A 24,156-nucleotide genomic window follows, 5' to 3' on the forward strand; every position below is an offset into this window, starting at 1 on the left:
TAGTGCATGCTGGGGGTGGATGCTCCTGACTCCTTGCTAATCCGGTGTGGGGAAGGCCAAGGTACAGAGTTTTACTTGATTGCATAAAACGTAGAGCTATTTTCAGCTTCTGAATCATCATTTCTGGCTGTTTCACCACCCTTTAAACCATATTACAACTCTTCAAAAATATCTTCCCTATTCAATTTTCACATATTTTCTCCTAAGCAAACACTTAAAGGAATATCACTAAGTTTCAAAAAGATGAAACCATGACATGGAAGAAAAAAAAGAAAAAAAGAAAGAAAGAAGAAAGAAAAGAAGAAAGAGAGAGAGAGAGAGAGAAAGAAGAAAGAAAGAAAGAAAGAAAGAAAGAAAGAAAGAAAGAAAGAAAGAAAGAAAGAAAGAAAGAGATCAAAAAGAGTTTTACAAATACCTGCAATTTAAAACGGTCACCCTTGCAAGAAGTGGTGGGTCAGGCCCTACAATTTCTTCTGTGATCTTCAAGCCCTTTAAGAAACCCTGGACAATTAACACTTAGCAGTACTTCGGTGCCTGAGGACACAAATCGATTTTGTTTTAGTCACACTTCGAAGAGAGGAGAAACATTAAATAATAGAAATAAAAAAGCTGCTAACTGATATAGGAAGAACCTAAGCTATTTCTGTAATAACTCCCCTGGGATTTATGCTGGATGTTATAAAAACAGGATGTTTTGTTTGTTGTTCTTCATAAAAGACTACCAAACCCATATAAGACTACAAAACATCAAAATTACAAATCTATGTGATGTTTCTAGTATTAAAAAAGACAGATGGAATTTTTATTCATGTATTTAAAATTTTTGCTCAATGTGGGATGACCTCTGGTAACATGCTCTTGTTTTTATGAATGCCAAAAGGGAAACAGTTACATAATTCTGCAATGGTCCAGCATCCTAGTGCAAAGAACCTAATTCTAAATACAGGACAGTCACAGATCAGTCTTTGCTGCTAAGACTTCTTATTTTTAAAATTAACATGAATTAATTCATGTTATCTGGATACCTGTTCCATTTAGTTAGACGCTAATCCCAACAATATAAAGATTCCAGTAACAAACTGTTGCTAATGATCCTTCAATGCAATGTGATGAAGCTATCAGTATCAAAGGATGAACTTAATATTAATGGCTTGTGGGTAATTTTAAATGGGTATGACTAGCACATCCAGATATACAATTTTATCTGTATGTAGCGGGGAGGAAGAGAAGGATATAGCAGGGGAGATGGTTATCATCTCATAACTGAAATCATGAATTTTCATTACCTTTTGCCTAAGTAAACAGAAGCATACATATCATGCCCTTATCCTGACCCACAGAGCCCCATTTGAGGAGGTAGAATAAATGAGAAGAGGCGCATATAGGAAATATTTGCACCTAAATATTCTCCCAACCAGATAGCTGAGTTCTGCTCTGTGCATTCAGACGTTTTTGAAATAGCTGGGAAAGTCACTCAAAACACTGCACCTGCTGCCATAATGCCATGACTGAGTCTCCATTCAAACCAAGTCCAAGCACCAAGTCAACCATGAGTCTAGAAAGGAAATAAATACAAGCCTCTTTTACTCTCTGAGGTCCTAGGGCCTACATCTAATCAATAAGGCTGATGGTTTCATTTTTTATAGAACTATAAAAAATATCTATTTAATATCTAGCCACTTACAAACTTTTCCACCTGGTGAAATAAAAATTTTGTTTCCTTTCTCAATATCTATAATATACTATTTTTGCCATTTGTTAGCATATTAGACAATCACTTTTTTAAAAGTTTATTTTTAAGTAATCTCTACACCCAGCGTAGGGCTTGAACTCACAACCCTAAGATCAAGATTCGCATGCTCTACCAACTGAGCTAGCCAGGCACCCCTCAACATCATTTACTAAGCACCTACCACATGCACCAGTGACTGTAGTGCATCAGAAGGTACACAAATGTGTTTTCTGACCTCAGTGACTGTGACTTACAGGTAGGATGAAAAGTGCTGTTGTATAAGTTACAATAAGGCCCCCACCAAGTGGTGGGTGTTAAGAAAGGGTTGAGAGTGGACACATTTGAAATGGATCTGGAGTAATCAGCAGAAGCTTGCCAAGGCAGACAAGGAGAAGAAAACAAGTTTGAGAGGAAATAGAGTATATTCAGTTTTAGAACAAACTAGTTTTGAGGTGCTTTAGAAACATTCAAACAGAAATGTCCAGGCAGACATAGATACAGAACCCACAGGAAATGTAAGCTGAAAATCCACTTTGGAACACCATTAGGATCACCAGCATTTAGAGTTGATACTTAAAACAATGGGGCTGGTTTTGGGGAGGTAGAGAAAGAAGAAGCCTGGGCTGTACTTTGGAGAAAACTACCAAGATGGGGAATATGGGAAAGGCTGGGAACAGAGGTAGGGCAGCAGTTCACAGTATCACAGAGACATGCAAAGAAAACTATAAATGATAAAGACAGTTGAATACAAATCAACAGTAAGTCAAGTAAAAGACCTAAGGGGTGTCACTGAATTTCAAAATTAAGAGATTGTTGATATTCCTTTCTGAAGCAGGTGGCCAAAACCGTGATGCAGTTGAGATGGGTAATGTAGAAGCTAGAAAAGCCATTAAGATTATCGGTTCTAGTTTGTCTAGTATCAAAACGGAAAAAATTTAAGCATGTTTCATTTTCCAAGTTGAGAGACCTTAATAGCTGTGGCCCTGGGGGGAGGAAAAAAAAAGTCTTAACAATATTCTACTGGATTAAATGTTGGCCACAGAGGAGAGATAAAATTAAGACTTCAGTGTGTTAAAGTAAAATTTCAGATTCTCCACAATTAACTACCTACTAATGGGGATTTATTGATTTGGGAAGCCAAAAAGAATCAGTAAGAAACCATATAAAACTGGAGAAATCTTAAAACTTCTAAAAGGCAAAAGTAAATTCTGATCATAGAACTTTCAAGATGAACAAAACTTTATAGATAATCCATTTCAAGCTCCTATTGGAAAACAAATTTCAAAGCAATGCAACAATAACAACTTCCATTGGGAAATATCAAAACCAAATTTAAATTGTGCAAGATGAAAGAAATTGCTTGTAACAAAGAGGAAGCACAAACTAGCCTGTTTCAGAAACCTTCAAACATTTGATTCAGCCATCTTGATAGGAGGAGGTTCCTAAACCTGGTGATTACAAGTTATTATTAGTGAGTGCACGAAGATTTCTGCAGCGGTACCCTGAAAAATTCACTGACCTCTCACACACTTAGCAACTAATAACTAACTCCTCCTGCTCAGGCTGGTGTCACGCCTCATGGTGGCTTTCACCCCTTGTCTTAGGACAAGGACATATCTGCATTGAAAAGAGTAAACAAGGAACGGTGCCAAATGAAAAATGTAGTTTTACAGTGTAATGGTTTGTGTTGTCTGATTAAAACTGAAAACCCAGTTTTATTCACGTGATGAAAAATTGAGGAAAAAAAAATGCTTCTTTAGAACTTAGAAAATGACTTATCAAATTGGTTTCTGGAAGATATAAAAATAAGAGAGTTTCTTTTGCATTTCTTTTTAAAAAGTTTTCCAACTCCCTTCGTCTTTGTCTTGAGTAAGAAATGCAAAAAAAAAAAAAAAAATCTCACCAAGAGGAAGCAACTTTATCAGGCCTGAAATAAATAAAGTCTGGTAATAGGATCTGACTCCCAGCCAAGTGGGGTCCACCTGCCCTCAGTCTGGAACGACTTAGAATTGTGGCTCCTTCATATTTAGACATACACATATACACCAAACATTATCTCATTTCTTTATGAGATGTAGCAGATAGTTTGGCAGCCTAGACTCTGTTTAGACTGCTCTGATTTCCATAAAAAGGAAGCTTAAAAGTTTGGGCTTACTACTGAAAACATGAAGAAAATGAACGATCTAGAAATAGTAATGGAGTTTGAAACAATCAGCACATAGAATGATAAAAATAATCAACATTTACTAAATCTTTGTGCCCCAGCAAATGTGCTAAGTGATTTACATGTATTTTCTCATTAAATCCTTTATGAGGCAGGCACTAATATTACCTCCCTTACGGATGACATGAGGCCCCAAGTTTAAGGAATTTATCCATTGCCTCACAGTAATGGCTGAAACTGTTTTTTTAATCCAGTTAGTCTGACTCAAAACCAATGTTTTTGAAAACATATACATAATAGTAATATAAAAAGATGCGTGATTTGAAGAAATCCAAAACCAGTGCCAAACCAAAGAAAGTTTAATATATTGAGCATTTCTATTACTCACTATCTATACTGGTATGACTGAACCACATAGCAGTAGTTTTGGGTGTCTAGTATGGGGGTGAACCATGTCCATATACAACAGTGATAAAACACTTTCACACTTAGAATGAAGGTCACTGCTCTAAATTGGGCAACAGAATCAAAATCTTTCTTATACAGTTCAAGAGTACTCTTTTACCCAGATCATTGTCCTAATTTACTTTGGCACTGAAAAGTGTTTATTACTATAAAGTAAAATGAAAATTGATGGGTTTGGAGGACTTTATATGCCTGTGTTCCACTAGATTACTTTTGGAGGGCATGCCATGCTTTTCTTCTCCAGAAAATACAATATTTCTCTGTTCTTAAATAAAAACCACAAATTTCCAAAAAAGAAACAAAACTTCACTACATAGATATTCTTTTAAGTTGTGTCTTAACTTCATTATTGGGAAATGTCTTTATTTAATTTTTCTATCAAAAAATACACTTTTCTTATAAAATGTTCATGATGAACTCTTTATTTCCCCTCATTTATTAAATTCTTCATTCAACAAACAACAATTGTGCCCTCCCAAAGCCGTGATTCTTGTCCTCATGGAACTTAAGGGCTTGAGAAGGACAGACATTGAAAACAGATTGTTACTGTGTAGATCCCATAACAAAAGGCAAGACATATAATCAGAGAGCCAAGTAATAGTATTTGAGAAAAGTGACTCTCTTCTAATTGTACACATTTTAAAATGTGGAAGCTAAGCATCTCTCCCATCATGATCCAAAGCCTCAAATTTAGAGGTGGTTAAAACAGACACATGTTAAATCTACCACAACTATGCTTTCTTTCAAAACTGGTAAGTATCCTAGAGCATCCGGAATCCTATTTGGAAATCATCAGTACAGATGATCTAGAAACTTCCCAATAGAAGTCACCAGCCACCATTCTCTCATCCTAGCTTGCATAGATTTATCATAGAGTCTAACATATCAGTTTGTGCAACTTGACAAATTTAGAGAGAAAGGTTAGAAAGAACAGACAGCATTATCAGAATTGGGAGACCCTTTCAAGACTTGGAGTAGCAGGCTTTTCTGCTATACCTGTGTAGTCTGAAATGATAAACATCTCTAGCTTTGACAAACTTGATGTAAAAATCTGGTATTTGACGTAAAAATAAAAAGTGAGGTATTTTTGTTCCTCTCTTTTAATTAATCTAAAGTCCCCTTAGAAAAATAAAATAAAATAAAATAAAGTCCCCTTAGTTACCGCACACTTGTACAACATGTATCTTTTCCTTTTACTCTTTCTAAAAATCTGCTAAGATTCGAGCTGTTTTGTTATGGATTTTCTTCAGTTGGTATCTCAGTCCATAGATTAAGGTGTTTGTCTTTTCCTCCTTTGGCCGACTTAGGCTTACTAAGTCCATTTGGCAAAGATTGTATACAAAAGCATGTCCAAATGGAATCCAAGGAAACCGCCAGATGACTATTGTTTCCACATCAGAGAAGCAAACCATAGATGGTCCAGCCTGTCTGCCCTCCAAGTCTGGGACTTAGAGTGGGAAATCCCAACAAAAGGGGGAGTCCAAACTGCCTATTGAGGGTCTCTTTGTGGTTTCGGTGAAGAACTCACTTGGAATAGGCAGGAGCTAGACTATTATACCTCATCTTCCAGCATGCCAAAACGGTTCCTTCTTAAAATAAGTCATATTCCAAAAGCTCAGTTTTATGTTTACTACTTGAAATTTGGAATGTCTCCCTCTAAAACCAGAATCACAAACAGTGATTGGCATTCCAGGCTAGCCTAAGGCGATGTAGTAGGAGCACTAGAGAACCTAAGTCACCTTACATGTCATAGCCTTTTTTTTTTTTTAAAGATTTATTTATTTATTCATTCAGAGAGAGCTAAGAGAGAGGCAGAGACACAGGCAGAGGGAGAAGCAGGCTCCATGCAGGAAGCCCGATGTAGGACTCGATCCTGGGTCTCCAGGATCACACCCCGGGCTGCAGGCGGCGCTAAATCGCTGCGCCACTGGGGCTGCCCATGTCATAGCTTTTATTCGAAGAAATAGTCTCATTGAGGACTTGAGTCAATAGGATATCAAACTACTCCTTACTTTTTTCTACATGGGCCATAAAAGTCTAGGTAGAATCCCAAGAGGTAAATAATAATATAAGAACAGCAATACACGTTCTTCAGGGGCAGAGTGATGGCTCAGGGGCATCAGCAGGGAAAATCTTGGTGACACTAGTCTTTTGCAAAGGCTGCAGTGGTGGTCTGGTTACTGGTAGCTACTGAGGTGATGGGAGAGTGAAAGAGAAAAGCTGGCCCTCAGAATAGGTCAATCAGAAACTTGAACAGTGGTGAAAAGGAAGTGTCCTCAAGTTGAGGGCAAGAGGAAGAGAAAGGGAATTCCTGCCACAAGCCAACAGGGGAAATCCCCTGGTTTGGGTTGCTAGTCACTCAGTCATGGGATTAGGAATATTCATCATTTGGTAATTTAACCCTCCCAAACCTTACTTTCTTCTCTGGTTTCTTAAAGTCAAGCCTTCTGTTGTAAACGAGACTGCTTCAGGCTGGCATATGTGCAATGTTCCCCAGCTTTACTGCTGGTCTACAGAGGTCCTCAACCAGGGTGATTTTACCCCCCAAGGGACACTGGGCAATGTTTGGGATTATTTCTGGTTATCATGGCTGGGGAGGGGGTGCTATGGTCATCTAGTGGGTTGACATCAGGAATGCTGGTTAATATCCTACAATGCACAGGACAGCCCTCCACACCAAAGTATCATCTATCCCCAAATCTCAATAGCACCTACTTGAGAAACACTCTAACTCTGTAACTGTGCAAGGGTAATGTTGTGTTACTTGTTACTGTGCTCATGATGTGTCTAAGCAAGTGATTATAGCACACAAATCCTGCTGATCACTATATTACTCAAACTCCTTTGTGAAAATCATACTCAACTAAGAGAAATTCGACAATCGACATCATTCTTCAAAATGAACAGAGTATGACATTTGATTTTTAACTGAAGAAATAAAATCAAGAGAGCCAAACATTGAGAGCCTGGCAGTAACACTGTGGCATGAAGTTGGTATATCACCAGGATCAAACTGCAGCTTTCTAGAGAACAGCGCTGTGCTAGCTCCTGTGTGAATGCAAACCCTGCCACCAATGCCACATCCTGCTTCTTAAGCATTTCCATAAACAACAGCTGTATTCCTCACTGAGCATCCAATGACAACCCAGGAGTGTCAGCTACTTCCCGGAATGCTCACAGCGCTCCAGGGTTAGAGCAATCATCTCCCCCAGGAAATCATTTACTGGGCTGGATGTGTGAAAAAGAATGAAAGCAGGGTCACTCATCAGGGCACAAGTAGTTCTGTGACCAGGACAAGGGACATAACCTTTCTCTGGTCCTCTCTTTCTTCAACTGAACAGAGAAAGAGGTTGACTTAGTCATTTCCAGCCTCCCTTTCAATCCCCACTGCCATGATCTGTTTTCTTCCCAGATGGTAATGAGAAGGGGGGCTGCTCCAAAGCAAGTTGGAAAAAGTGGCCTTGTAAAGCCCTCTCCAGTGAGGGCCCCCATTGTGGGGAGTCTGTGAACACAGCAGATGAACCACCCAGGCAGTAAGCAGTCCCATAAGAGAAGCCTTTTTGAACAAAAGCGAAAAATGGCCCCAAGCTTGACAGAGCAAGTCTCCATTTAGCTCCAGGCTGTATTAGAAATGATGACTGTAAGAAATCAAGGAACAATCTCCATGTGTGCGCAGCAGGGAAAGGACTAATCATTACACACTGGCCTCGTCAGCCACAGCCTCCTGCACAGATAGCCATCACCTCCCAAGCACCCTCTTCTCATTAGGAAGGACAGAGCAAGAGTACAGTGTGTTTTTAACTGGGCCTTTGTAATAAAAATCACAGACAAAAGCAAAATGGGAAGGCAACAACAACACCAATTTGAGCAGCTTTTAGATGGAACGGACAAATGCTTTATGTATTTATATCCATTTGGTAGAGACCCAAATTAGTTCTAGTGCTAGGGAATGGCTCAGCAGGACTGAATGATCTGCTGGGATAGTTTCCATTCACTGTTCTATTCTACCGTAAGAAAGGAGACTGTTTTCATGAGTATCCCCCCACTTCAACCCCCCTCCCCGACACCAAGATTTTTATGCCATGCTTCTGCTCATACACTTACTGTGGCTATTTAAAAGTAACAGTATCAAAGACATACTCAGGTCCTATCAAGTATGGAAAGTAAAAGATTCTATTTCTAGTCCTCAAGATTTTAAAAACCTGAACATGAAAAAACACATTAAAAATATGCCATGCCCGGGCATATGCAAGAAGTAGAACTAATAAAAATCCGTATTTCTGTCATTTTGACTTTATCACAACTTCCCAAGGCTATGTTTTCCCAGCAGAAACACCAGGATTTTATATGTGTTTGAAATACGAGGCCTTCTGATAAAGCGTGTTTGTTTTTTTGTTTTGTTTTGTTTCAGTAAGAGCTGATCTTTCTCAAACAACCGCCATATGCATTTGAGAGTGCTGGACAACCACCGTCTCACTACTTTTTGCCACATGCTGTTGAGGGGGACATGGCAGGTACTCTCACCCCATTCCACTAAGAAATAAACGGCAAGGGGTTAAAAATCAGAGCCCTTCCCCACCTCACCCCCCCAAATCCAATTCGATCTCCTACGCCTCTTTACTAGCTAGTCCTCTCCCTAAGCCTCCTCAAGGGAAAGGAAGGAAAAGACTCCCCTTCAACTTGCATTACTGCCATTGAAAGACTGAAGTACTTCTCTGGTAAAATGAAAAGGCAGACAGATGCCAAGAGTTGAGTTCCCTTTCACTACAAAGAACTCTAACATGGCCAATGGGCTACAAAAGAATCAATAGCAGTAATGACCGCCTTTTGTGGAGGGACCCCAGCAGTCAGCTGGACAGGGGACATTGCTAAGCCCAGGTACACGGCCTGGATCAAGGATCAAACATTCATTGCCTGCAAACAAGCTTCACGATTGAGAAGCATGAGTAACTTACTTCTTAAAGATATAACTGTAAAGTCTGATACAGACAGACAAGTGTAAATCCTTCAACGCACAGACCAAATGCTCAGCTTGGTGACCATAAAATGCAATGAGCAATGAAATCTAGGCTACATTAGTCAACTTCCAAAATTCTAATACCCCCCTTTTAGCCTTAAAAAGATGACATCTCCACGTGCACAAAGAAATGGCCAGCAAGGGAGAGCTCTGGTTTAGAGGGCTTCCCGATTACACCGAACCCACACACAGGAAGTGGAGGGGAAACCTCTGTGACTGGTCTGTACTAACCTAGCCTTCCGCGTACGAAAGACGGCAGATAAGGGAACTACTCCATTTCAACTTGGCTCTAAAGCATTTTCTTTATTGGGAAGAAGGCAAAAGTAATCAATAATTGCCCAATTGCTTCTGTGATCATTTTTCTTCCCATGTTGTTCACAAATGCAGCAGTGATGATGCGTTTCTGAGATTCTGAGAACAAGAGACAACACCTTTGTGATCTCGATTTCACTTTTGAAATTGTTACTTAACTGCCACCAACCAGCAAACATACGCAAAAAATAAAGACGTCTACAACATTTAGAAAGTGGAGCTTGAGTTAACGAGCAAATGAGAAAAAATATTATGTCACTTGCCATCAAATGTTATCTGTCAACTTAAAATAAGAATCCAAATAAAGAGAGGTTCAAACAGTCCTACAATAAGCTATTGTATGGTTCATAAGTCTGGGTCATTCACAACTCCCGGAAATAGCTGCATGTTCGCCAAATGCTCTTATTTTGTATGTTCTCACGGGCTTTCAGGGCTTGTGCAAATTGTTTTCCAAGCACCATCCGGCCATAATGACCAGGTTACTACTGATAATTATGCTTGCCTGTCTATAGGTTTGTCAGCTAAAGAAATCCACAGACGGCTGTCATAATGAGCAGAAATCTACTTCTGGCACAGCTGTGCTGACCACAATGCATTAGAAAAACAACCCTCTTTGCAATAACCAGTTCTGGGCATCACTGGTTAAAAAAGACTAGTTTCCTGTTTTTCTCAAAAACTTCAGAGTGTGGGTATTGCTATTTTTTACCCCACCCACACCTTTTCTCTTTAATTGTTGAAGATTTGGTGCTGTAAACACCTAATCATGGGCAATACACACACACACACACACACACTACAGCTTCGGGTTTAATTTTAGGTCAGATTTATCCTTTCCAAGCCAACACCTGCCCTCTATCAAGGAGAGGAAGGGAGCATCCCCCTGGAAAGGGAGCTCAGCCCAGGCTTGGGCAACACCCCATCACTCTATCACTGGGACAAGAACTAGGAGCAGGACAATGGCACCTCCAGGTTGGCTGAACCTGGCTGGAGTCCTGGAGTTGGGTGGCCTTAATATGGCACAAAGCATCAAGTGCCCTGCCTGATATATCAGCTCAATTATTCTAAGCTATTCTTCCTCACTTTGAAATGTTAATTCTTTCTTTCCAGGAGAGATCTAAGTAATCATGTTCAGTACAAATCATCACAAGGGCGGCTGCCCCTTCCACTTGATCCCAATAAGGTCCCTGCTTCAATGTCATGTTCTCCCATACTCTCTCCCCATCCAATTAATACACACAGAGCATACGTGTTGGTATGGTTGACATATATCTGTCCCCCATGCTAGGCCAGACGCTTCTCAGAAGAGGCAATACTGTTTTGTTTACCCCTGCTATCTCTAGCACATGAATAATACCTGGAAAAAAGCAGGTGACTGGTTAATATTTGCTCAGAATGAACACCCCCGCCCCACATACTGCTAATTCACAACCACCTTTAGCTCACTTCCTAACCCCTTGTCCCAGCTTTGTGGAAACCCTTAGCTACTGTACTGTAGTTTGTTTGCTTCCACCTTTCTTATAAACCCAGAGTTCCTAGAGCTGGAAACTGCACTGTGCTCACTGCTCAGGACCTAGCATATAATAACTGTTCAATAAACATCTGCTCAATGATGTTAAATGAATCACCTGTGATTGCCTAGCTTGAGGCCAGGGCTGGTGTAGACACTGTAGAAATATAAAAAGGGGTAAAACACAGATTTCTTTCCATAACGTTTTTCCTTTACCTACTCTATAGCTTTTGGTCACTACTAGAAAAGTCTGAAGTATTTCCTCAGCCAACAGCATTGGCTTAAAGGCAAGGCAGTAAGAATTAATCCACATAAACTTGTCAAAACAAGGACCAGAGAAAAAAATTTTAAAGGAAGTTGGAAACAAAATGTTTACTGCTGTCCTGCTAGGCAAGAAGTTGAGGTAATATCCTTTGAAAGTCACTGGACCGGAAGGATTCTAACCAAAATCAAATCTTCATTTTGGTTAAACTTCACAATAGGGAATATATAAAAATTTTTCCTCCTGTAAACTCTCCTTTTAAAAGAAAGGCAGAAATTCATCAAAGGCCTCTATTCCCTCAGACCTTCTAAATTTTTTTCTGAAACTAAAAGGGATTAGAAAAACTTTGAGCCACAATTATGCGCTGCTTTTGCTGACTCCCATAATGTTAAGAACCAAGAAGATAAAAATTTAAATGAGCAGAAATAAATTTATAGTGTTTATCATGTTTCAAGATTTTTAAAAATTTCTTATATGTACACTCATAATTGTAAAGTTCTACAAGCTATCCATTACTGTTACTGCGAGCCCTGGAAATAGGCCTTATTCCTAACAAATTTTGCAACTTGTCTAAGTAATAAATGGACTTTTTAAGAGGAAGTAAATCCTCTTTGATTCCTATGTGCTTCATTTAACTATGAAAAAAATAAAAATAGAAACAACTTAAGTCAACCACCATTTCACAGAAGACTTGGATCAATTTTCAAGGAAATTAAAAAGCTACTTAGTACATGCATATATCAGATAACTTAAAAACACAACGGAGCCACATACCAATAGTGACACACGAAGGCAATAAAACAGCATATTCAAATGTTTAAGTGCATTCACAAAGGGAAATGTTGGTTAGAATAACAAAGCCTCTTTGCTTCTGTATGTTTGGAAATAAACATGGCCATTGTTATACTTTGTTACTAAGGAGCAAAGTCTTTCCCTACTCAACCACAGATCAGTTAAAATTACCTTCCCCAATATTAATACTCACATGATTGATCTTTAAGAATGAACGTACTAATAATGATGAGCTCTAACATATGTACTATAGGCTTGAATTGAATAAACCATAGGTTCTATATATGAAAAAAATGGAATGCCATGTCTCACATAAACCAAAGATCTAATACAACATTTGATTAACTGTGAGCAATATGACAGCCCAACAAAATAATTCTGTTTCTTCTAGGTGTCCTTGGATAAAACAGAATAGCTCCATACAAATAAATCAAATTTATAAAAGACATACACATGTCTTTAAAGACATGTCTTTAAAAAGACATTTTGCAATCGGGCTGATGCAAAAAATAAAATGAACATTACATGAAATAGATCTTTTGGCTTTCATTCCAACTCATTAATAAATACCCTTGAAATTACCCCTCTCCTTCTGAACAATTTAATGTTGTTTAAGTTCTAAGTTGTCAGCCCCATACTTTCAGATTATAAATAGATAAAATTCAGTGTATGGAACTTCTTTTTAGAAAAGGATTCCATTTCAAAGTGGACTCCTAAGAAAGAAATGGTAAGTAAGCAGACCAGACAGCGTGGCAGCCTTACTGGAGATTAGAATTTGGTCCACCTGCAAGAGCAGATGGTTACTCTGGACAGCTGCAGGAAGATGGGGAAAATAGCTTAAGAGCTATTGATTTCTGTAATGATTAAAAACATTGCCAACAACAATAAAACAGCATTTAGATTTTCATAATGTTACTTGAAAATTTTCTCAGGAAATTTTAGGTTTATAAAGTTAAGGAGGCACATCAGCCTGGCAATCTCTGTAAGCCTCTGTTATCAATATTTTATAGCTGAATCTTTTTTGCTGCCCTACATTCTCTTTTCCCACTGTATAAATCTCCACAACAGACAAGAAGCACTAATAAACGAAACATGGGTTTAGCTAATATAATTACAAGAAAGAATGAAACAAATTTATTGTACTAGATTCCAGATGTGAAAGACAAGCATCAATTCTTCCTCAAACAACTTTACTACTTTCAACACTTAAAAAATGCATGTATAATATATTAAAATATATATATTGCAATGGATTTGCTGTTGTAGCAAATGAAATACATAAAAGTGGAAAAAAATGGTTGGTTGTATTTTTCTTATAACTTCTCTGCCCATGGCTCCACACAAAATTTAATATGAAAACTCAGGTATCAGAACTGTATGCATAAATAAACTCTGAATTATAGTACTTTGTATTAATCCCAAATACAAGCCAAATCTTTTCTCAGCCTTGTCAATGTTCCTGACATTAACGCATACACTGTTTTTGTTTTAAGACCCTGAATCTTTTTGGGAATTATAAATTAACTTCTTTAGATTATTAATGGATACTAATAGTTACTATGCATAAAATAATTCCTAAAACATTGCTTTCTGAAGAATCAAAAAGCATACAAGGTACAATATCACAAAATATTTTTAAAGACAGTGCATGTCAAATATCAAGTTATGAATCCTATAAATTTAATTGAATTCTCAGAAGTAAAGAGGAAATAAAATAAGTATAGAAAGTCCTTCTCCAAACAGATCAAATTCAGTAGTAAATACTATGCCAGTTTTAGAATATCAAAAGTATCAAATCAAAATTTTCACAATACTTCACATCTATCTTCATTTAACCATGCTTTTACATGTTACATATTTCAAAGGTCCACTCTTGATAACTCAGGGACAGGTGCTAGGATCTTATAAGGAATAAGATGTATTTCTTTCTATGGAAAGCCTACATTCATTCCACTGAGAACTGATTCAAGGAATATTTATAGTTCACATATCCTTAAAGCACATTTATAAGCAAAATCTTTATTTAAATCTCATCCTTATTTTTTTATGGAGCTTTTGTTCCAGCATAGAAAAAATGTTTATACTGCTATAAACAAAGATTGTATTAAAAGGATATATATGTGTTAGCAATTCTCAAATTAAACATGCATGATTTACCTTTGCCTCTTCCACTGGAAAAGACCACCCAGTAAGAAGTCAGACCAGCAAGAGGGCTGTCTGGGGATCCCTCTCTTTTCTTTCTGTTACCTATGTTGAAGACTTCACTCTCCCCCTAATCCTGCAGCCTGGAATTAGAACCATCTTCTCTGGCTCTCTCCCTGACTCTCAGCCTACAGGAATGTCAGCAAGAGCCTCCCCAGATCCCTCCAACCAAGAACTCTCCGAGTAGCCAAGAAATCAGGAGTGGAAAAGATGCTTCTCCCACAATAGCAGAAAAAGTCATGTTCCCCAATGTCACAGCCTGTCACTTAGAATGCATTTTTCCAGAGAAACTGACACCCAAGTCTATAATTCCTTACCTATTACTAATACTGCAAGCGCTTTACAGGTCAATTCAGTTTTGTGACTTAGCAAAGAAAAATATTACCCCCCAAAGTTTTATAAGTTGGGTATCTTCTGTGCACATAGAAGGACAAAGAAACTGGAATCTTTACACATGACACTTCTACAATCTATAATTTTTTGAGCACCTAGTAACTTCTAGGTGCTCAAACTTCTATGTAATAGCAAATGTATTTATTCTGTTCTGTTAAATGCCTTTATTCTGCTCTGTATTGCTTGTTCTTTTCTTTAAAAGATTGCCTCTTTTGGAATTTCAGTTCAATCCACCCTGCCTCCCTACAAAATTAAATACAAGGAAGGGAAAATTTACTCCACATAATCTGTCTTTTGCCTGGATGATACTTTATGTCCGTCGGTATTCTTCTTTCCTCAAAGGCCCAAAGCCCAAAAGAAGAAATTCAGTGCATTCCTTTTCTTTTTTTTTTTTAAGATTTTATTTATTCATGAGAGACAGAAAGAGAGAGAGAGAGAGGCAGAGACACAGGCAGAAGGAGAAGCAGGCTCCATGCAGGGAGCCCAGTGCGGGTGGGACTCGGGCCCAGGACTCCAGGTTCACACCCTGGGCCGAAAGCAGGCGCTAAACCACTGAGCCACCAGGGATCCAAGTGCATTCCTTTTCAAACTGCAATTATCTTCCATGGGGCTAAACACCTAGGCAAGTGATCAATTCTCACCTCGCATATTAAATATACATATATATGTGCTAGAGCTTAAAATTAAAAACTAGACTCTTCAAAAAGTGTTTCCTGCAGCAAGAGTTTTATCACAGTCTATGTGGTTTTTGTTTCTGCTGTTGTAGTTTTTTATTCTCTAGTAAGAAAATAAGTATATTGACAGTCAATATACTGTCAATATATTGCTCTAGAAAAATCAAATCTCCTCTGAGTGACCCTAGGTATCTAACATGCTGCCATTTTTACAATTCAAGATAGTCTGGACTGCTGTGTATAACCCAAGAATTCAAATTCCATTTTCTATTGTATTTCTAATTGCTTATTCAGTTAGGATGTGGGGTGGTGTGCATTAATGCTGTCAGGAACATTGTAAGAAAATGCTGAGTGAAAGACATAAAAACCCTAATCTTCATTAAAAATTAACCAAACAAGACATTAGGGTTATGTTATGAAGTAATGAGGGTCTCAACTTACTAAACTGAGAAGAACAGAAGTGGAAAAACTTTTAAAGACTAGTGTCACCATTAGTTTTCTCTTTTACTTGGTTCAAAATCCTTGCATAATGAATACAGTAATACTTAATAAATGTATATGAACCTACCACCTAACTTCTTTTGCAGTTTAATTAGGTGGCTGACTTCAGGCATACTATAAATTATAATGACAATTTAATTACTTCTTTAATGTGCACACTTAAAAGATTTATAAACAGGAATAGAACAGCCCCGGACATTGAGAAGAGGCACACCAAATGAAATGAAGCACAACCCAGGATGATGACAGAGATAGACGATTTCTATAAGATAGAGTTGAACCAGAAGGGGTTTTGCATGCTTCAGTAAACAACTGTTCTACTGCCTCACGACAAATTATGAACAACCTATATAGCTTCTTTATAACCTTAACTGTTTTTACAGGGAAGGAGCTGCACCTGCCATATTTTATTTGCCAGCTATGCCTTTCCGAGAAGGTATAACCTTCCCAAGAAGACTCTTGCAGTGAAAAAGCAGACCTCTGAGAGGGTCACAATTGGTTCCAACCCTTCATCTGGCACTGGCCACCTGCAACTGTGACTAAATTGACCTCCATGGATTTCAGTGTCCTTGTCTGTAAAGTGAAGAAAATCCCTCCTTCACAGGGCTGGGTTGTAAATCAAATTGGATAGATAGGGTGGTGTGTTGGCTAAGAGGCATACGTCAGCCTCTTACTACCTTCAATCAAGCATGGTGTTTATTTTCCTTGTGTCTCCGTTTCCTCATCTAGGAAATGGGAGACAGTAACGGTGACTGCCTCAAACGCTCATTGGAGAACAAATGAGATTAATGCACCCAAAGCACACTTGCCTGACACATCTAAAGTCCCCAGTAAATGTTAGCTATTAACAAATCACTAAGCGTGGTCATTGGCACACACTTCCTTTTCCCCAACGCCCAGCCACACAGATATTTCTAGCAATGGGCAGTTCCTGAAACTTCATCTCAGGCTGTAAAGCTTTCTTTTGGAATTAGGTAAGGGCTTACTGCTTTCTCTTTTTGCCCTATGTATGTGTCTCCATACCACAGTACCTATCTTTAAATTTAAGTTTCTAGAGCACAAGTATTTTGTCTGGAAAGTTGTTTCTGTGAGGCACCTGCAGTCTTATGAATCTGGACATGTCTTCAGTTACTCAGAAAACATGTGGACAATCCTAAAAGCAGTTCGTATTCTGATGTTAATGACAATGAGGAAAATTATTTCAAGGACTAATAGGTAAAGGTGTAAAAGGACTTTCTTTTTATCTTTAAGGTGAGTCTCTCCCTTAAGTGATTTAACCATATCAGAATTTTATTTCATTCCAACTGGGTCAGGCACACCTGGATGTCTCAGTGGTTGAGCATCTGCCTTCGGCTCAGGTCGTGATCCCAGGGTCCTGGGATCAAGTACTGCATCGGGCTCTCAAAAGGGAGCCTGCTTCTCCTTTTGCCTGTGTGTCTGCCTCTCTCTCTCTCTCTCTCTCTCTCTCTCTCTCCCTGTCTCTCATAAATAAGTAAAATCTGTAAAAAAAAAAAAAAAAAAAAGATTTACCCCAAATGGGTTAAAATGCAAAGAGACTCAGCCCAAAAAGGCCAATTATCCCTTTCTAACTGCTAAAAGAACAACAAAAAGTTTCTTATTCCTTTGAACTGTCTTTATTAAAAAAAAAAAATGAAAGAGACGATAAAAAATAGAGCAACATTTTTTTAAAGATTTAATTAATTAATTAATTGACTGCTTGATTTTAGAAGAGGAGGAGGAGAGAGGGAAAAATCTCAAGCTGACCCTGTGCTGAGCCCAGAGTCAATGTAGGAGCTTGATCTCATGGCCCTGAGATCACGGCCTGAGCTGAAACCAAGAGTCAGACTGAGCCACCCAGGTGCTCCTGAGCTACAATTTTTTGATGGGGATTTTTAGTTTTCTTCCCTGCCCCCACAGTAAACTGCAGAATGGGGACTACAGAAGACGGGGAATAAGATCCAGTGGGTTATGATTAATCTTAAGTACGGCTATACTGATTCTCATATTTCTAACCAGCTCTGGTAAGCATGGTGTTATTATTCCTCTAATAACCAGCTGGATATATGCCTTGGTGTAAATATTTATTTTAATCAAAATACACTCAATTAGAAAGCACCACTGCCTGCTTATATAAGAAAACAAACATTTTATTCTTTTGCTATTACGTGTTTTCATTTGTCTTTTTAAAAATGCATGCTATTAAGAATCAAGCTTTATGCTTACAACTTTACAAAAAGGCTATATAATGAGTATTTCTTATTGTACAAGTCAGGCAATTGTATATATTCAACCAAATGTTATTAGCTGCCAGTGGTATTTATCACTCTGGCATCAATCTACTGTACATTTGGTCAAAGATAAAACAAATATCTGGCTTGAACTGCCTTCTACAACCAGTTGTCATCATCACAGATTGATTGCAACAGATATGCTTTTGATACCCAGAACCTGAACACACCATCCCTGATTCTTCCTCCACCCACTTCTGTGACAGCTTTGGTCAGCAACAGCTGCAACTGATATATTACTCTACTTGTCTGAGTACATGGCAGAAATATAGAGATTAGATGACATAAAGCCTTGAATACTAGACATAGCTCTTCTAAAGTTTTCCTGAACTAGTCAGGAAAAAGGAAAAGATTTCTGATGAAAGAATCTGTATGTGTCATCAGTTACTTAGAAAACATAGGGATAAATAACCTCCTTTCAATAATTAAAACATTCACAGTGAAAGAGTAGCATGCAAGAGTTGGAAAGTAACCCCGTGTTTTTAAGACAATGAAAATTCCAAGAGGATCCCATGTGAAGGTCTTGAAATGTGCTAGAACAGGCCACTTACTTTTGTATATGTTCTCATTTTTAGAAAGAAAAAGAAATTCCCAACAGTCTCAGGATCACCCATCTGAATAACCCAGTTTCAAGCCTTCTATATCATCATTTTATACTACTAATCTGGCACAGATTAGCAACAGAAAGGAAACATTTGTCTATCATCTTAAAACTAGAAAGACATCACATGGCAAGACCGCTGTGTCAGAAATTTCCGTTTTTAAGAGTGACACAGTGCATAAACAATAGTTATCCTACTGAGCTACAGTTCACTTAACCTCACAGCCCAGCTGATGATTGATGAAGGGTCAAGAGGGTAGCAGACTTTGGGTGCACTACACTTCAATCCTTTATCAAAGATGGCAAGAGGCCATGTACTACAATAACGGAACAAATACTTCCTTTTGCCATACAGTAAATTCCTTCCTCTGATTGGCTAAAGCTTCAGCCCATGGTTCACACAATAAAGACAGGTTCTATCATTAGCAAAACACATTTTAAAAAGCAGTCCCTTAATTCCTGGGCCAAGTGAAATGTCTGTTTCTCTATGGCAGTTAATAACTAGGTGTATCTTTCTGCCTCCTTATGCTAAAACATCTACTAAAAAGACCATAAAGTGACTTCAAAAACCCAACCTCAGCACTTTTTGTGCTACTTCTTGAGGCAGATGCCCATCTGTAAAGGCAATTAAGCCTTTCAGTATGTGCAAGAGGCACACACAGAATGTTCTAATCAGAGAGAACATTTAATATATGGCAAATCATACTATTATTTCCATTTATTTGCAGTATTTAAAAAACACTATCAAGTCATGGTTACAGATTCAGAATCAAGGAGAGATATCTATTTTGAAAGAAAATAAGAAGGCAGAATGTTTATTCAAATGTTTGGAATTCTGGTTAATTGGATTTGTTATGATAACTGTCAATCAGAAAACATTTCAACCCATTTTGTTGAAAAATCTTATTTTTTTCATAATGTAGAAGTACAATTTATTGTCTCTATAGTATTTTCTCCTCCTTGGTGTGATTCTGAACATCTTTCAAAATTACAGAATAATCCAGATCTAAGTGATACAGAAAGTTTGAATATATATCAAAAACCCTAGATCAGTGGTTTGTAATCTGGGATGATTTTGCTCCCTCAGAGACATCTGGGTATGTCTGGAGACATTTTTTGGTGGTGAGGACTGAGTACAGGGGATTGGTACTATTGGTATCTACTTGGTAGCAGCCAGGAACACCACTAAACAACCTACAATGCACAAAATAGAGTCTCTACAACAAAGAATTTCCCGGACCCAAACGTCAACAGTACGAAGGTTGAACAACCTTAGTCTAGATTTTGTTTCAAAAAAATGTCACTGTCACATCACCTCTTCTCTGAAAAATAAAATGCTCATGGACAAAAAAATTTTGTATTATGGCTAATCAAAAATTTAATGCATAAAACAAATTTATTTGCCAAAAACATACGCATTATATACAAATTCCTCATTCAGAGTAGAAAAGGATTTCATAAAAGCCGTGTATTCAAATATAATACTAAAATCAATTTAATCATTGGTCGTTAACATGCATGAAGCAATTCTTCCAATTTTAAAATTTGTTTCCAAGATACTGAAGCACAACACTAAATTTTCTCTGATCACATGATCTTTAATATGACAAATAGGATAACCAGAATATGGAGAAAAATCCAACTTTTAAAGCTGTGTTTAATCTTAGAACCAAAAAATAAATTAAAAAATTTTAAAAAAGATTAAATTATATGACAACCAGCATCATAAAATGTACACTTGAATCACAATCAGAAGACTTACTTAAATCAAACTAAGGTTTGGATTATATATGTTAGTAGCTTTATTTAGTAACTTAAGTTAATCAACACAGAAATGCCAAAAAAGACCTGAGTTAGAATTATACTCATACAACTAATCTTGTAGTCTATGTGTTCAATCAGTGAACAGGTGTTCATTACCTTCCTTCCTAGCAGAAAGGAAAGACTGGCGATTTCTCCCACAGAACACTGATCCGAAAGGGCCCTTCAGAGAGATGAAACACAATCTTCGCTCAGAGGGCAGGAGGAGACATGGGACGCTTAAAACCTCCCAGCCACAGTGGCAAGGCCAGCCCTGAACAGCTGCAGGTTAGTGCTCTCAGAACTACAGGAGGAGGTCCCTAGGCCCCCACCAGTACCCCTCAGTGTATCTGTGGCAGCAGAGGACCCTCTGCTGCTTTGGGATTCAGCACCAAGGTTATTATAAATGTGAACATTTTTGTGTAGCAGAGAAAGCTCCGTGGAAGAAAGGATGTTACCACCTGAGTTCAGGAAGTCTGCTCTCTGATCTGACCCTACCCCTCACAAGTGGCTTGTCTGTGAGCCAGTCACTAAGTGTCTCTGGGGCACAATTCCCATATCTGTAAATCAGGGTTGTTGTGAAGATTAAATGAATGTATACAGGAGACCTTTCCACACCACCAAGCCCCATAAAGCACATGAGTTTGTTCCTATGAAGGATCACTACAGCAGAGCACCTTCTTTCTCTATTCTTCTACATGCATCTTTCTGCTCTCTCTAACCATCCATCCCTGTACCCTTCCTCCTCCTCTCCAGAGATATATCATTAAAGTCAACCAAGTGTCATTAAATAGAACCTAAAACGGTATAAGAGATGGTACATTTCATCACTTCAATATAGAATTTTATTTCCTCTTTGAACCTACATGAATGCAAACTACTTCAGATCCATTTTTCCTCTTAAACTTCACTACAGGACACCTTGAGGGGGTCAGTCTGTTGAACATCTAGCTCTTGGTCTAGGCTCAGGTCACGATCTCATGGGTCATGAGATCCAGTGCCACATGGGGTTCCACGCTCACAGCACAGTCCGCTTGAAATTCTCTCTCCCTCTCTCCCTCTTCTTCTGCCCCTCTCACTCATTCTCTTTCTCTCTCAAATAATCTTTTTTTATTTAAATTAAATTAAAAAAACAAACTTCACAAAAGCCCTGCAATAGAATAACATTATGTTTATTTTACAATATAGAAAAAAACTGAGGCACATAGAGAAAAACTTGTCCAATTTTCACTCAGTTAGGGGCACCTGGGTGGCTCATTGGTTGTGTCTGCCTTTGGCTCAGGGAGTGATCCCGGGGTCCTAGGATCAAGTCTCACATCGGGCTCCCCGTGGGGAAGCCTGCTTCTCCCTCTGCCTATGTCTCTGCCTCTCTCTGTGTCTCTCATGAATAAATAAATACAATCTTTATTAAAAAAATTTCACCCAGTTAGAAGTAAGGGAACCAGGACAAGAAGCATGATAATTTAATTCCAGAGCCCACACTCTTAACCACTACCAAGAATAATCTCTCACTTCAAAATTAACATTATTTATACAGTTGAATATCAGTTTTTGTAAAAATGAGCCTTACAATGCACAGATAGCCACACAATGCACAGTCACCCCACAGCACAAACACACTGAATCTTTTTCTTTCATAAACCTCCCCATCATCTCCGTTTCCTGACAGCCTCAGGACATAGACGGCAAGATTGCTGAAATCAACTTTTTGCCTAAGACAGGGTCCCATCATGAACCAAATTTTCTTAAGCTCCAGAAGAAAGTAGCTTCTCCAATGAGATAATCTCTGATGTTGCAGAATTACTGGCATGTGTAGTGAGATAACAGAAAGCAGTGAATACATAAAAATAATAGTGACAATGATAATCATATTGACACGTGCTTATTCACAACATTTCATAGCTTACAGAGTATTTCCATATACATTGTTTCATTAGATTTGGATCATCCAGCCATGAGGAAGGTAGATTTGCAAGTATCAAAAGGAAAAAAGCAAGTCAAGTGTCAGAAAATTCAAGAAAAGAACTAGTGTCTTAAATACCCAAATTTCAATTGGTTATTCTATGGCCAAAAATGAGATTTTGGAGCCTCTGAGGGGCCAGAACAGAACACATCTGTTGTAATTCCAAAATAACTTTGAAATTCTTATTTCTTCTAAAAAAGATAAATGAAGCAAAACAAAACAAAAGCTTTATAAAAATAGTTCTATGTGCATTTTTGTATGATAAATAAAAATCCTAAAAATACAAATCTAATCTTCTTTTTTTATCTTTTTTTTAATTTTTATTTATTTATGATAGTCACACACACACACAGAGAGAGAGAGAGAGAGAGGCAGAGACATAGGCAGAGGGAGAAGCAGGCTCCATGCACCGGGAGCCCGACGTGGGATTCGATCCTGGGTCTCCAGGATCGCGCCCTGGGCCAAAGGCAGGCGCTAAACCGCTGCGCCACCCAGGGATCCCCCCAAATCTAATCTTCTGAAACACACTATGTGAATCGATTCAGAAGCTAAAATCATAGAAACACGTACTTATAAAAGTGCAATTGCATATGTTTGCATTAACACCCCACTCAACCCCCTTCATCTTGCTTTCTCATCTGTGCTGCCACAAATCACTTACCTTTACCTATGCCTCAAGCCTAACACAGGACTTTGTACATGGTGGGGACTCAACCAAGGCACAGATAGGCTAATTAATGGCAATTAAGCTGGTAGCTCACTACAACAGTCTTAAAATACATATTGTTGAAAACACACAGACAAGCAACCCTAAACTCAGCTGAAATGCAAATTTGAGCAAAAGTAAGCCACAGATTTAATGGCATTGCAACAAAAATGCTCCTTTGGAATCTCATAGCTCTCAGTCATTTGGGCCCAGGGTAACACAGGGAGTAGTCCTTTAAAACTACTATGGTATCTTCTGAATCACTGCCATTACCCGAGAAAACCCCAGGAAGTGGTTTGATTGAGGAGCTGGACCCGTGCGTAGATATCAGCTGATGTCTCTCACACATACACACAAGCTGGTAACAATGGGGACATTGTGAAACCAGGAATAACCTTCTCCTATCTGCGGTAGTTTGGGAAATCATTTCTAACCCAGTGAGTATGTAACTTGGGAACAAGTCAAATGGTTAATTATTCACTGAGAGATTAGTAATTAATCTGTTTTAGACCAAGTACTGTAGGACCTGAATAACATAAGGATGTCCGATGTCTGGAACAATGAGTCTTTGGGACCACTTCCAAAAAGCCGCAATCTTTCCTAAACAGTTATGACTAACCAAGAACAAAGCCTAAGTGCAGGCAGCTACTGGCAAAACCTAAACAAAATGGACAGTGATTTCATAAAACCTTTCAAACTCACTTTATTTTAAAATAGAAATTGATGACATCTTTTTTTCTTTTCAATAAATGATTAGTGAAAATCACAGTATTACTC

General features: G+C 38.2%; 1 protein-coding gene across 5 annotated transcripts in view; it reads right to left on the minus strand.

The window, feature by feature from the left end:
* Positions 1-24,156, minus strand: part of HIVEP2 (HIVEP zinc finger 2) — a 194,464-nt gene that overhangs the window by 94,980 nt on the left and 75,328 nt on the right. The window contains exon 1 of one of the 5 annotated variants that reach the window (XM_025422440.3): positions 416-596. The exons of the other annotated variants lie outside the window; for them this stretch is intronic. The gene's annotated coding sequence lies outside the window, so the exon portion shown is untranslated. Of the gene's footprint in view, positions 1-415; positions 597-24,156 lie in introns of those variants that run through there. 5 annotated transcript variants of the gene reach the window in all.

This window comes from Canis lupus, chromosome 1 (genome assembly GCF_003254725.2).
Source record: "Canis lupus dingo isolate Sandy chromosome 1, ASM325472v2, whole genome shotgun sequence".
Classification (NCBI taxonomy): domain Eukaryota; kingdom Metazoa; phylum Chordata; class Mammalia; order Carnivora; family Canidae; genus Canis; species Canis lupus.